General features: G+C 38.1%; 1 long non-coding RNA gene across 1 annotated transcript; it reads left to right on the top strand.

The window, feature by feature from the left end:
- Positions 1-5,559: 5,559 nt before the first annotated feature.
- On the top strand, positions 5,560-15,329 carry LOC133280509 (uncharacterized). Its single transcript, XR_009747194.1, has 3 exons — positions 5,560-5,737; positions 8,595-8,757; positions 12,716-15,329. It is a non-coding gene; the product is annotated as an uncharacterized LOC133280509 (long non-coding RNA).
- Positions 15,330-16,384: the final 1,055 nt, after the last annotated feature.

Below are 16,384 nucleotides of genomic sequence, written 5' to 3'. Positions count from 1 at the left end.
GCACACAAAGGAATATGATTAAAAGCACAGAAGTAAAATTAAGACTGCAATATCTTATCTTCCTAATCAAAAATATATTAATATAGTATTTTTAATTTATTTAAAGTGCACCTTCAAATCAACCAATTTGGTTCTTCTGGGTTTGGGGTAAGTGTAGATGTAATAATACATTATGTATACAGTATACACAATGCATCTTTTTATATTTATAGTTATTCTCTTTGTGTATATAAATCAGAATAAAATCCTTACACAACTGACTACAATGAAACTAGCAAGACTTGAATTCAGCCCATAATACCTGTCAAGAATGTATATTATTAGTATTGTCAGCACTGGCATTTTACTTCTCAGACTTTTGGTTTTTCCTTTATTAAATTTATTGGTTGTGTGAGCATTGTACAGCTCTAGGAAGTTATTTATCTCATGTAACTTAATGATTGCAACAAAAAATATAGATAAAGATCTGGATGGCTGAGTGAATGAACCACAAGCAATACAAATCAAAATCAAGATTTCTTTTACATTCATAGGAGCAAAGGGCATAAACTACTTCAATGATTATCTTTTACTTGTCAAAAGCAAATAGTAAATTCCTCAAGCAACAGATGTAGTGTTTGGGGAATATATATCCACTCTGGATAAGGTGCTACTCTTTAATCAAGCTATGGTACAAGTCTTTTTGGGGGAGGGGAAGTTTAATGATTTTTTTTATGTTGTCACCAGCCCAAAGGATGATTTGGATGCTGAAATGTTAGAAAGCACATCATGATTTCCATTACATCACAAAAATCATGCAACTAGTTCAAAATCTCAAACATATACCCATAGCTGAAGGCGACTAAACACTCTAAGGCTGGACAGTAATGGAAATTCAGCAAAGACACAAACTATTAAGTGACCATTAGGCCACCTGCCCTTTTTTGCAAGGTTTGGGATTCATCCATCTACAACCCAAACTTACATCTCTGTCAATTGACATTTGGCTGTGCCAGCTGCCCTATGCATCTTCCACACAGGTGTCACATTTATTAACACCCCTACACATATAGATGGCCCACTGAAATGTCTAACTTTGAATTTTACCATCCCAGCATCCAAACTGTTTCACAAACCCCGGCCTTGCTGACACAAATGATCTTAATCCACTCTCAAGCACATGAAGGTGCATCAGAAGGCACATGTCCACCAGTTAACACACTGAATTCAATTAATACATCTTCTAGGAATATCGTAACACAAACCCAGCACACCATACAGTGACAAGTGGATATAGCAAGTGTCTCTTGACTGTAGTTAGTGCACCTGAAAGGTAAATAGCTGGCTGTTTCACAGGCAGTGAATTAAGCTGCCTGTAATTGTACTCCCTGTCTGCCTTTCCCCTCGTTCCCTCCTTTCTAGAGCTGGGGCCAGATAGTCGCTGAATTGAACTGCAAAACACACGACTCTCTGACACTGAGGTTAGAACTATCATAAGCAGTGACTGGAAATGGCTGCAAGTAGTACTTGTTGTGCCCTCACTTTCCATTGGAAATCGAGTAATGACACAGGCAGCAAGTAGAAGTGCTTGCAAAGGTCATGGATTTACACTGGCAGAATCAATTTCTTGCAACAGCATGGCAGAAGCTATAGAGGAATTTTTTAACCAAGACTGTTATTTTTTACGTATTTTGTGCATGTTGTCTCGTTTTAAAAAAAGGGGGAAAAAAAACAAAAACAAAAAGATGCTAGAATTTGTGTCATTGAAAGCTGTAAATCCAAGGTCCCTTGCTGGGGTTTCCACTGCCCAATATACAAAATCCAATGTTAGTTCAAAACCTCAACAAAGGCAGAAGTAAATGCTTCAGTTCTAAAAGAACAGAGACTGAGCTCACAATGGCAAAAGCAATATGAGCAAAAGAAAGTAATTGCTAAAGGAAATAGAAACTACAAACCAAGTGAGCATCCTCAGTCAATACTGGGAGGCTATTAATTTGTGTCCATGCCACCACAACCTTTCCAAATATGCAAATGCGTAACCCCTTCTGTTTGCAAACATCTTAACATTCCACTGAATCTACAGGAGAGCCAAGAGCTTGACTCATGTGGGTTCCAGTTAGCTTTAAACTGTCTCTGGCTTGTACCTCTCAAGTATTCAGATGAATAAAATTCATTACTTGAATCCACTATTAATTATGTTAAAATATATAGATATAGATACAGGAAAGTAAGAGAAAATCATAGAGGGTAATATATATACTATAAATATATATAAGCATTACCATCATGACAGTGCCAAATAACATACTTTTTAGTCTTAACAGATACTACCTCTCAGAAATTCAGATTTTCCATATATACTAGAACAATGTATTTCTTATAACAGAATTTGAACTAATCAGGCTTTTTTTATCAGGAAGGATTGCTGGGAAGAGTAATCATCAAGTTAAAAATAACATAAATTAAAAGCAAAACCTGTTTGTTTTAACAAAAATTATTTATGACAACAGTGTTTGAAAACTCACAGCAAACACATCTTGTTACCATTCTGCATGCAGATTTAAGTGAATAATTGAAATCAATCCCATGAGAAAGTCCAGGGTTCTTCTCCAACTGAAACACCCCAGGAAAGGATCTTTCCTATTAAGGATCGCACTTAAGAATGCATTACCTTTTTACTTAAGTTAATAGGCTTTAAGCAAGTGTTAGAGTGCTTTTCTGAACTACATCCAAAATTTTAAAGCAAAGCTGTGCAGTTCTGGTTTTTCAGTAACTGCATGTGTTCAGGCCTCAATTTCACAGTCACATTCTCTTTAATTTCCCCAGGATTCAGCATTTCTCTGGTGACTGAGGAATGCTCAGATGGCAAAACTTCTGAGTATGTTTTTAAAGGTATTTAAAAACTTAAGAACACACACCAGCAGCCAGTGATGTTTCCACTAACTGTTAAGTAAAAACTGAGGTACCTGAATCTTTAAGTGTCTTAACACTTTTGAAAATCTGCCTAGTGGCACCTTAGCTCTTATGCCAAAACCTTTACATTCTGATATAACCAAAAAAGAAGCAATGAAAATTTTGCCCCCAAAACACAAGAATCTTCATCTTTTTTAAAGGGGGATTGCAATTTTCTCATCTGTTTCTTCCCTATCCTCACAACACACTTTTGCTTATGATATCCCTCTCTGGTTCCTGGATGATGGGGAGCACAGGAAGACTCTCCTCCAACTACTTAGCAATGGGATTCCTATAACGCACTAGAATGTCTTACAGCTCTCTTACTGATGACTTTACTCTAAATTCCATATACCGTGGTGGCTGGGGGTGGGGAGTAGGGCAGAATCCTGAAGTTTTGGCCTCAAACACTCCTGCTCCACACCAACTCATTTGATTTGCCTCTGCACCCTTTCTGCAAAACAGCTTACATGTATGTACTGAAGAATTAAATCCATATACTTTAATAGTGCTCCAGTATTACCTATGCTATTATCTCAGGTATTATCTGTGCTATTATCTTAGGCATTATCAATGGTTGTAGGTGGAAAACATCCATCCATGTTGCACTACAACCCATGAAAGTAACATGACTGCTTTTCCTTAACATGACTGGTTTTCCTTATTGTACTGTTTCTTGACCCAATGACAGATTCCATTACCTTAATCTGTCATAGGGAAGTACTACAGTGATTTTCACAGAAATCAGAGAAAATTTGTTTTATTAACATTCCTAGTAAACACTTCCATGATGATACGTGTAGCAGGACTTGGCTCCCTATTAACTCCTAGAGCAGGGCTGGAAATCTTCAGTTGGAAGGAAACTGACACAAACACAGTGCCTTCAAAAATTAATTTTTCATTTCAGGATGGGATTATCTGTTTCTACAAAGATTACAACAGCATTTTCCTAACCATGTTAGTTGCCCAAGTTGCTTTTAAAATCAGCGGTAATCTAGTCAATACAAGTCATTGGTATAACCCAGCTCATCGTGAAACACATCTGAACCGGGCGTACCCTCTCCAATACCACAACGTCCATGGAGATCCCTTTGGTTCAAGTATGCACGTTTACCTTTAGGAGGACTGGCATCCCCAAATTTTAGTTTTACCTTTGAAGTCTCCTGCTTCTTTTGTAGACTTGAAGGTACGTGATTTCCAGAGGAAAGCTGCTCCGGAGCCGACCCGACCTACGGCACAGCCGGGAGCACGACAGCTTTACCTCAAGCAGCAGAGAGCCACCAACGGTCGGCAGATCCCCTAGCGTCACTGACGCGTTCTGGGCGTTGCCAGACTAACGGAACCCACCCCCACAGCCTATCAGAAGCGGCCTAGGGAGCGCGAGCACGCCAGCGAGGGCGTGGCGAGGCAGTTTGCGCGGGAAGGCATGTGAAGGAGGCGCTTTACCACAGGATCCCAGACCGGTTTAGGTTTGGAAGCGACCTCAAAGCTCGTCCAGTTCCAACCCCCTGCCACAGGCAGGGACGGCTTCCACTAGAGCAGGTTGCTCCAAGCCCCGTCCAACCTGGCCTTGAACACTGCCAGGGATGGGGCAGCCACAGCTTCTCTGGGCAACCTGTGCCAGGGCCTCAGCACCCTCACAGGGAAGAATTTCTTCCTAATGTCTCATCTCAGTCTCCCCTCTGTCAGGTTAAAGCCATTCCCCCTTGTCCTGTTCCTACAGGCCCTTGTCAAAAAGCCCCGCTCAAAATTTCTTGTCTACCCCTTTAGGCATTGGAAGCTCCCCTATGGACTCCCCAGAGTCTTCTCCAGGCTGAACCAGCCCAGCTCTCTCAGCCTGTCTCTAGACCAGAGGTGCTCCAGCCCTCAGAGCATTTCCATGGCCTCCTCTGGACTCTCTCCAACAGCTCCATGTCCCGCTTGTGTTGGGGGCTCCATAGCTGGATATAGGACTGCAGGGGGTTCTCACCAGAGCAGAGGTTGGTTCTATTGGTGGTTATCACCCTCCCAGAAGGCGCTTGGACATGGTGTGCACCCGGTGCAAACTTATGTCCTCTGCACTCTCCAGGAAGGATGTAGTAACTCAGACAGAGCTCTCAAGAAAATATGCAGCCATCCAGGTCTCAGGCTGCAGGGAGTGCCAGAGCCTTTCAGTGGTATCAGATGGCAACAGGGACAGCAGCTCTGACAGATATGACCAGGTGGATGATCCGCTCAGCAGGGTGGCAAAGCTAAAAGAGGAAGTAGGAGGGTTAAGAAGCATCAGGGAGACTGAGAGGGATATTGGTGGTTGGACCAGATGACCTTTGAAGGTTCCTTCCAACCCAAACTATTCTATGATTCTGTGGTGGAACCAGGCTCTGACCTCTCTGAAACAAGAGCAGGAACAGCCAGCAGAAGGAAAACCAAGATCTGCAGGGTCCTGAATCCCCCCCTTGCCAGACTGAAGGCAGTAGCTTAAGGAAAAGGAACGAACGGGTGCAAGTCCACGCTCCACTTCCCTATCTTGCCCTCCCAGGTGCCTCTGTACAAGTATGAGGCTCTGGACGTGGACCTGATGAGATCCATCCCGGAGTCCTGGGGAATAGGCTGATATAGTTGCCAACCCACTCTGCATGATATTTGAGAAGCCCTGGCAGTCAGGTGAAGGCCCTGGCAACAGAAAAGGGGAAACATTGCACCCATTTTTAAAAAGGGTAAAAAGGAGAACGCTGGGGACTACCAACCTGTCAGCCTCTCCTCTTTGCTGGGAATGATGGAACAGATCCTCCTAGGAGCTATGCTAAGGCAGATAGAGGACAGGGAGGTCCTCGTAAGTATGTTTTTCTTTTTCCCACATTATTGTCACTGTGTAAAAATAGCACGCATGTTTTGCACAAACATTTAAAGATACTTCTCTTTCTCAGAAAAATATTAGTATTAAGGCCTTTCCATTGTATTTGGAGAATATATAATCTTCCAAAACATTTATTTTCATGTCATGAAAAAAATTGAGGGTTTCTTTAAGACTACGACAATATTAGCAGCAGTATTGTTTTGGATACTTCTCTCCAAGATACCAGACAAATTCACGTTCTTTGTTTAAAAGATGTAATTCATTGCCTGTGGCGTCTTGTCATGAAGATGCAGCACACTGCCTATTTGGTATCTAAAATGGCAGATAGGCATCATGGTAAATGGGGGCCTGAAAGCAATAGCTTATTTGTAAAGGCACTTGTAAAATACTGCAATGACTAATTTTAAAGTCTAAAAGCAGATATAAGAAATGAATACAAATTAGTGGCCTTGAACTCTGGTGTATCTTTTGACATTTACTTTCCATATGCATCATTACTAAAAGGGGTAATTTTTTTTATTTCATTGTAAAACTTTATTTGTACCATAAAATGAATTGGTCACAGATGGAGTTCACCAAGGCAAATTCTGTATAAACACAGACACCCTATCCGAAAGCACTGATCTAACATGTCTTACTTATATCATAATAGATAGAGGAGCATAGGAAGATGGTATTATTATACGAGACTCGTATATGACTGTCTTAGCAACTTATTTGCTTGCTTACTGTCAAGTTTCTTTAAACCATTAGAGATGAGTGTTTCAAAGTTTTGAAGGAACTATTTTGAGAGCGATACAGGTGACCAGCATCTGAGCTGGTTATCCACCTTGATAAATCTTTAAGTAATGCTATACCTGGACTAAGATCACTTACTAAGCCAAGACACCCTGCTAATCAACTCTCCTTCCTCTGCTATGTTATTTTGTACCAGATAAGCTCCCACACAATCTCGCATATGCTAATAAATTCATCAGTCTTGATTGAAAGAGAGTTCATGTGCTACCAGCTCTTTCTGAAGAGTGCAGCTGGTCTTCCTGCATTTGTGTGGGCCTAAACCAAGCCTGCTCTTGCTATTTCTGATAAATATTTATATAGCAATGTAAATTTACAGGGAACGTTACAAACAGATCAAATATGTTCTTGGCCACAAAAGAGCTTAAAACAATATATATGTATTCCCATTGGGAAAATAATTACTGAACAATTGCAAGAAACAGTACAATATGCAAACAGCTTAGTTTTTAATGACAAATTGGCTATGAAAAGAATCATAAAGTTACAAAAGAACTGGTGCAATACTTGTTTAGGGATACATGACTACTGCTTACACCCTGTAGTCTGCCAGGTTCTAGATCAAGCTACACATTTAAATGGAAATAACAACCTTTCTTCACCAGTGTATGCTTTGACAATTCAGGAAGCCTGGCTGGAGTCAGCACTCCTCGTAGCTCTGAAGAGACCTACCTTTTCATCCAGTAAGAAATTATAAGTAATCAATAAACAGTAAGAAAGATTCTATTACAATGCAGGCATATATTCCTTTTTTTTTTGAGTCAAGACGCTTACAGAAACTCTGAGCATATTGTAACTGAAAACATTTATTGCAGAAAGCATTATCAACCTATTCAGAAATACTCTTTGGTAATGAAACTTTGAAACAGTTGCTATTAAGAGAGTATGTTTTACTGAGGGAGAAAGATCAAGAGATTTTTATAATTAGGAATTTGCTCACAACTAGCAACATAGTTTTCAAAGGCATTCTTGCTGATGAAGAAGACTAGATAGATTCTTGGTTTCCATCCTACCCCCCAGGTACTCATCATATTTTAAGTTACTTGTCTGATTTTTTCAGGTGCCTGCCTCTAAAATGAGTCAATAAGACAAGCGAAAAATAAAACCACAGAGTTCCTTTACAATAATTTGCTTTTTTCTGATTGCTACATTTTCCATCCTTTTTTTATCCCTTCTCCAAGCTCAAATATAGTTCCAAGCAAAATTCATAACTGTAGAAATGGAGACAATGGAGACTATGGATGTTTTCTGATACCTTGTACTCTTGTTTCAAGTACTGTTACTCTCAGAAATATTACACTTCTTGGGTAGCAACATATAATAATACATTTCTTATTCTTCTGTGTGCCCCAACTCCATTCCCCATCTAAGCAAAAGTGGGACTGGAGTAGGAAGTGAGTCAGGACTACTGTTTGCAACATTGAGAGATGAGGAATAAACACAACCTGATCTCTTCGCACCCCCCCCCCCCCCCCCCCCACCATATAGCTACTGATGAATGTATGCATGAATATGCAGAAAAAGTGTCCTGCTGTTATCAGCTACCAAAGCTGATTTACCCACATGCAAAGACAGACCCAGGAAATGAATTATGAATATAAAAAATGCAGTTGGTGACTTTGATCTCCCTTGGGAAACTCTTACTTCTCATTGTCTCCGGTAATTGCGGAAAATAGATTCCCCCCTCCTCCCCTTCCCCCCAACCAATCTGTGTTTTCATTCTGATTTCCATGAACTGAACAATAACTACAAAAAAATGATTCCTTGAAATTCAGCTGGTAAAGCTCTGCATCAAGACCACGAATCTTGTTATGCCACCATCAGTTAGTGGGCTTCTGGACACAGCTTTCTTTGCAAAGAGCAATGTAATCCCCAGTGCTGGTGATATCCAGGCCAGTGTTCTTACTAGCCTGAGACTGGCTTAGATTTCTCCTTAAACTTCTTCAGAAGAAATTTAGTAGATGATATCATTTTTTCTTTGACAATTATTGTACATGTTCCTAAAAGATTTATGGCCCATTTTTCTGCACAGGAATTCAGATTTCCCTGAAATCTTTGTCTCTGGTGGAACGTACAGTGATAGGATGTAACAAGCAAAGGTGAAAAAGCAGAGGACACCTGAATAACTTCACTATTGGAGAGGAGCCATGGCCTGCCTGCCCTGGTAATGGTAGCGCTGCCTTGCAAATTCTGTGGTGAGTGTGCAGAAATTTAATCTTTCCCAAGCAGAATTTATTAGGATTATAAACCATTTATCTGTTTTATGTATTAGAAATTCTTATGCAATATGCAAAAAGAAGTAAAAAAAAAGAAAAGCTGAAATTGGAGAAAGGAATTTATGTGCGGTTCAGGGGATTTTAATACTGATGAACTTGAGTGTGGATAGCTTGAAGTGATAAAAAAACTAGGAAACAAAGCTACCCGATATTTCAAAACTGTCCATAAGTATCCAGTGACCTTGAGTTATCAAAATTCATCTATGAGGGTCAAATAAAATTATATAAATTTATGTGAGGGGGGTGTTGCCATAAAAACATAAAGACTTTGAGTTTTCTGTATATTTGTGAGGCCCCAAATTTCACTTAGAGTTAAAGATTTATATGTTAAGTCAAGCAGCAGCAGTAGTAAAATCATCATGTAAATGTCATTTCCATCTTCATGAGGAGGGTTTTTTTTAAATATGCATGCTCATTTGAGTGTTCATTTGGGCATAACATATACTTGCCTATTGAGTGGTTCCACTTTTTTTCCCAGATGTTCTACTGACTGTTGTTAGGTGGTTTGTTTGTTTTGTTTAGGAAAAAAATCATCTAAGAATAGAAACCAACACACAACTTCCTCGGAACTCCTTGGCAAAAATGAGAATGCTGGGTTTTAAAATACAAATAATATACACAAACCGTTAGGGCCCTGAGGACACCATAAGCCCTTACCAGCCCCAGGGCTCCCTAACACAAATAAAAATGAAGTATTTTCTATTTAGTGGAGCTATACAATTAAATGTGCTTTTAAATTATAGTCACAAAAAAAGATTTGCATGTTCTTCCATTTTTATCTCCAAGTATCTGTGAGCTTCTCAACTGCACTCGAGGAATATATAAAGAAAAAAATCTTACCCTATAAAGAAATCACTTTGGTTGAAATTATTAAAGTTGGGGCTTTTTTTATAAGTTGATTGATTGGTTGCTGGTCTGCAGTGTTCATATGTAAAGTTTCTGAAGATGTACTGAAAGTGTTTTCTCTTACTATGGATACAGCAGCAAGGTAAGAGTCCACAGTTCAAATTATAGCAAAAGAAAAATCAGTTCATCAAAGCCAATGGAGTTTTTTCATATGCTATATAAGTTAAAGTGGAAAAAAAATCAGATATTAAAAATACCTGTGTATGATGCATGCCCAGATGAAGGTGTAGTCTTAAGAAAGGGCTTCTTTTTGTCAAAAACAGTTTGACAGTCCTTCTCTAATTATTTTTAATTTCTGTGTAGAGATGGACAAAACAGTTCACCTCAACTGATCTATTTGGCAAAAAGATAAGATTTCAACTGGTGTTCATATTCATATTCATTCTTATGAATGCTCAGTACAAAAATAGATCAGTCTACAGAAAGCTTTGCAACTGCTATTGTTTCAAGTGCTGTCTTCAGCACACGCAATTCACGGTATGTGACAGGTCAGCTCCGCAGAGATGGCCAAGCTGCAGCATGGCACAGGTGCAAGAGGGGTTGCTCTCAATCTCTCCTGAGTAACTTAACTTTATCTTTCTTCATTAGCTGTACAGAGAGCCCAAATTCTCAATTTAAGCAGGCAAATTCTATGTTGAAAATAAATCAGAGCTAAAACCTCTGACAGAGCATTTTTTCTTCTGAAAATAAATACCCAGCCCAGCACTTTTCTTAGGTAAAATTAATCTTTATGCCTAGGCATCACACTCAGCCTATACAATATGTATTTTTCACCTCCTCCCTGTTTCACAGTCTTAAATAAGGCTTAAATATTGCATAACTCTTCCTTTTAACTGTCTGAATGGTGAAGAACTTCGTGTTACATGAACATCCTGATGAAAACATGCCCTGAAAAATATCGAGAGTATGAAAAAGAATACAAAGAAAGCCAATTCATACTTCAGAGAAAATCCTCTGTTCAGTACTTGTTTCATTCTGCAAACAAAATTTAATGGTTTTAATGTTTTCATAAAAGATATCTATATTAAAATTTCACATTCACAATAAAAACATCGGGTTTTAAAGTTCCTTCTCAGTTGGGTCACAGATAATGAGAGGCTTTACAATCAAATGAGCCATTTCCTCCTAAAAACCTAGAATTTAGCAGATTTCCACAATTTTTCAAATTCAATAAATTAGCGTATTTCCAGTGTATTTTCTTAGATTTTTTTTCAGTCAACTCCATATGCAAATATTAGTGAAGTACATTGTCAAATAGTGTTCAAGCAAATGCAACAGAACATTCATTTTCATTATCCTGTTATCTCTGCTCAAGAGAGATATTGATTACCACCAGTTCAATGTCAAGGTCCTAAAAATAGAAAGCAGTATTTCATAAAAGCAGAAGGGACATTTCTATCCTGGATTACCCCACAACTATCAGTTACACAGTAGGTGGGTGAAAAGGGCAGGAGAAGATTGAAAAGTATTAGGAGTTTTCTGCTATAAGTATAGTCTATGGATTTCTAAGTTTAAATGGCCTGAAAAGCTAGAAAGATTTGTTATAGACTGGATGCAAATGAATGTTTCAAAATGCAGAAAGTATCTGCAGCTATGTCATTATAAGGTGTGGCTTGACCCCAAGTACTGAATTTAGCCTCCCATCCATCACAGACTAATTATGTTTCCAGAAACAAAAAAAGGATAATAATTCAAAGTGATGTGCAAGAAGTGGCCATATAACTGCCATTAACCTATGCATCACACTAAGTAATTGTCCTAAGGTCCTACCACTAATCCTGACTTTAAAGTTTTGTTCAATAAAATGTGGAAAAGGAAAATATTTTGGCCTCCTGCAAATGAGCATTAGTACTCACACTACAATCATCATCTAATATGAAGGTTCCTATGTAACAGAGCCATTGATCAAACAGAGTAAACAGGACAAAATGCCAGCATTTATGCAACAGGAACTCCTTGTCACAGTTTCACTTACTTTCCCAGGGGACCCACACTATGTTGTGTAATTTATGCCATAAGGAGTATTTATTTATCTTCATTGTGCTGATGGAATGTCCTGTACTAGTCAAAGTTGAACACCTTAACTCCAAAGATCTCTCTGATAACAGATATTCATGTTAACTACTCAGCTTTCAGCATGGCTTCCCTGAACTGTATGAGGATGGAAAAAATTCATGGGTCTCTTGGAACGGATGGTGAGACTCCCTGACCACAGTCTTGACAGGTGTGCACAGGCCTTTTATTTGCCTAGGATCATGATTTCAGTTCCCATTCTTATGACTCTCCTTTTAAAGATAATGCTTATTATTTTTCCATGCTTCTGAAACAGAAAACATGTTCTGTTCACTGGCTTCCTGGCAGCAACTGAAGAAGTTGGCAGGGGTTTCCCTGTGAGTACACACAGGACCAAGACATAATCCTGTCTTTGACAACGTACTAATGAGTGATAAATTCTTTCAAATGCAAAGAAGGGAGAATGGATGTATTAATAATCTTTAAGCTCCGTTAGTGCGAACAGTAGCTGTCTGTTCCTAATTACGTAAGTAAAAAACATGCTGTATCAGAAAAGTCTTCTCCCCAAATCTCTCAGTTGTTTCTTATGAGCAGAACAGGGTAAATACTGCAGGGAATATTTGCAACTATGAATATACATTTTTAAAACATTGGTCCTGAATTCAGTTTTATTGATGTTCACAATCCCTTTTACTTGCTTCACAGTAACACTCAAATCAATATCTTTAATACCTTTTATTTGTGCAAATATTCATGTTACCAGCTTGAGTTATAAAAATCCCACAGGCTTAAAGAAAAAAGGCAAATAAAGAACACGCTACACTGTTCGCAGACACCTGTTTTGATAAATAAAATAAGGACTATATCATGTTCAAATCCACATCTGCTTGTGGACACTTTATAAATTTAAGTAGCCTATACCCATTTACTGAACAGGTCGCTAAATGTCCACATACAGGCTACAGTACAGCTACACAAGGATGAGAGAGCAGAGAAAACTATGTCATACATCACTCAGTGGAGAATCTGCTGCTGATTAAGAGCCATTGGAACATTTATGGAAGAAAAAAATCCCCAGCAAGGCTCATTAGCTCAGACATAGTGCTATGCTAACAGCTGGCACACAGCTGGCTAACTTTTGCATGAGCAGAGCAGCTGTACGTCTATCTACAAAATGATGCAGCAACACCACAATTATACTGGAAGGAAAAAAAAAACAAAACACTGAAGGAACTAGAAGACATACACGCATTGAGTTGTGGGTGCAAAAGCTCTTTCTGAGTTCCCTACTGGAACAGAATCAAGGTCCTTCTAATTTGGCAGGCTGTCTCTCGTGATGGTCAGATTGAGAGGCTTCAAAGGAAGACTGAAGAATTGCATGCTATAATTATGGCAGATAATCATCCCAATAAAACTGCTGAGGGTATTGTTGTATCCTGAAGTTTAACTGTCCTCAAAATTGTGTTGGCAGTGACCATTGTCAACATTTTGTGATTTCTTCATCATTATGTGAATATTCAAATCTTTCTGGAATTTCGCTTAGTCTTTGGCCTCAGTAGCAACATGTACAAATGCATTTCATAGTTCAATTATACACTGTGTGACAAGATTTTCACACACGGATTTGAATCAGTTTCTTTTCAGTTTTACAGAATATCTTTCTCATTATATATGGCAAGAGAAGTATAACTTCTAAACTATTCCCTTTTAGACTATTCTGTAGGTTTGAGGGTTTGTTGATGGGGGTGGTTTTTTGGTCATGTGTTTGCTTTTAAGTGTTCCTATGACATATGAACATATGTTCATATGACTCATATGACTCTCCTTCATAAAGGAAACTTTGGTGTTTTAAGTTTTTGATGAGTGATCTTATGATATCCCAAGATAGTCATTGATTCTTTTCTCCGGTTCCTGAACCTGTAATGAAATCTGGCAATACTCTTTTTGTGATGGGTTGACAAACACTTCAGCAAATCTCTTAGATAAGGTCATACAGTATTATAATATTGGTATTATCTTATTTCCCAGTATTGACCTCCATTAAATCCTCTATCCATCCTCTCAAAATTGCTAGCTTTTCTGAACAGTGGACTGAGAAGGTACCTTCAGCTATATGTTCCTAAGTGTTCTCAGGTTTGCCATCTAACTTCTACTTAACAGTTCAACAATAAGGGAGCAAACCCTTAACCCAGCTCCATGCTGCACTCTGTCAATTTGCTCAATATGGTTGAATCCTATATTATAGCTACATTCGAATTTCAAAATGTTTTAACAACAGATTTGTACATATTCAAAAGAATGAAAAGTTCAGATGTTACTTGGAAGTACCTATCACATCTACAGGGACACCTGTGGACCGAGATGAATATTCAACAAAGCATATTGGATAAAAGTTACCATATAAAATAAGTCATTAAAACCCTAAAATACCTAAAAATCCATAGAAGATAATAAATAAACAAAATTAAACCTTGAAAAGAATAGGAGGAGGACAGCTCAGGGAAAATAAAGGCATTCTTCATAAAAGGTGAACATTTTTAGTGACTCAGTTAACAGGAAACAAAAACTAAGCTGTTTTGAGGGATTATTACTCACATAATAGGATAGTTCAAGGGCAATTACACAAAAGCTTTCAAAACAATCTTTTCCAAAGTGTACCAAGGAACTTAACAAGATCACTGCAAATTTTTTTATCTTCTTTAATTCAAATACACAAGATAAAAAATTGCATTTGGAAAAAAATGCAGTGATAACCTGCTGGGTTTTGTTCCTCATATCAAAGTGATTATCACTTGTGGAGACTTGAAGCTTACTTTTTCCATCCAACAACAAATCTGCCATGAACCAAGAGAACTACGTAAACAGATGGGATTTTACATTCCCTTCCTTCATTCTGCACCACGTCACAGTGAAGTCCATTTAATTCCGTGAGAATCATGATTTTCCTAGGTTTTTTTCATCTCAATCTTCCTTTCCAAAATGCAGCTTCATATGGTCTGAACAGGTGCTGTATGATTTCTGCATCCCCAATAGCAAGTATCTGCTTCCAAATCTCAAGTGTTAAAGCCAAGCAGCCCAGTTCTGGGAGTGGCATTTCTTTTTATGCCCCACAGGATTAGGATGCCAAGGTTTTATACCCTGTACAGAGTAATTCGCTCTATAAAGAAATGAATCATTACCCTGTCTTCTCAATACTTTTCAGAAAATTTATGTTTGTTTTTTTGGCAAACATGTTTTATGGACAACTGTAAAACATCTATGGGTAACAGCTACAGAGCTTGCAACAGCGAAGAATTAAGTCACTGCTACCCCTGGAGTGCTAATGAGGTAAAAATGTGCTGAATTTTCTTACTTCCGTTGAAAAACACATATTATGCTTGCTACAGGTGCACAATGCTAATTTGCTTTTTGGGCAAACTGTGCTCAATTTGCATAATTTTAAGATCCAGAAACTTGCACGCATCAGGAAAATCTGTGTGTTTCCCTGCCTCTAACATTAAGTCATTGAATAACTAAGAATCAATATCAGCTCAGAACCAGGAGGAAAGCCCTACTGGAGTCCTGCATTAGCTAAATTATAGGATCAAAGTTTTGAGGTATACCAGACCAGATCTTTCGTCTATAACCAACATAACCATGGTAATTTCAGTGTTTGCAGCACCAGAACTATTTTTTTCCTACCTAGCAATACTGACAAAAAATTGTCAGTTACTAATGATCCATCCACTTGGAAGACATTGCTATAAGCTTATCTGATAAACGCAGAACTTAACAGTATCTTGTAGACAAGTTGTGGAGTAATTTCAAGCTTCCAATTTGCTTTAGCAATACTTGAACATGATAGAGCTTATATATCTTTAAAATAAAAGTGTGATATTTTTATTATCTCATCTTTTTGCCATTTGTCAAGTTAAATACTTCTATGTATGCTGAAATAACTTGAAATAAACAGTCGGTAGATGAAGACACCTTTCTAATGGTCACTGCAGCCAAAGAAGTTTGTTGCTGAGAGGATGTATAGGGAATACAGTGTAAACTGTAATGTAAAATAATATGAAGAAAATACGAATACACATCACCAAAAGAGCACATATCATCTATGACAATAGAGGAATCTTAGTAGGGAATAGCTACTGATTAGTACTCTGAGTTCAATCTGGATCTTTAAAACCTGGATTATTGTGGATTGTTCAATTTGGAATTACCTAGCTACAGAATGATAAAATTTTGTTTCACAATGCATTCAGCAAAACAGGAGTTTACCAAATACCAAATAAGAAAGAACTTGAGTCTATTGTTAAAAATAAGGAGTATCTTGACCTTTTATCCTGCCATTAAGTACGTCCCTGTGAAATCTCTGTTTTTCCTACTGTCTTGGTAGCTATGGTATTTTTGCCCAAATTTACAGCTAAATCAAAAAAAAAGTAGTCAGCAAAGAAAGCAGTCACAAAATGGCTGGAAAGAATGACAGAGAAAGAGTAAAAAATAACCCTATCTATTGAACACATCAGAGGAAGGGCAACAGTTGAAACAGAAATATGAAAAAGAGAGTATGGATCAAAAATTACACGAAGCAAATGCTAATTTGGTGGTATTAAAAACACAAATGCAATTTACATCCTGACAT

Source organism: Pezoporus flaviventris, unplaced genomic scaffold (assembly GCF_033815535.1).
Source record: "Pezoporus flaviventris isolate CSIRO_AGI_PZ_B2104156 unplaced genomic scaffold, CSIRO_AGI_Pfla_v1 ptg000083l, whole genome shotgun sequence".
NCBI lineage: Eukaryota > Metazoa > Chordata > Aves > Psittaciformes > Psittacidae > Pezoporus > Pezoporus flaviventris.
This window is presented reverse-complemented; position numbering and strand designations above follow the sequence as displayed.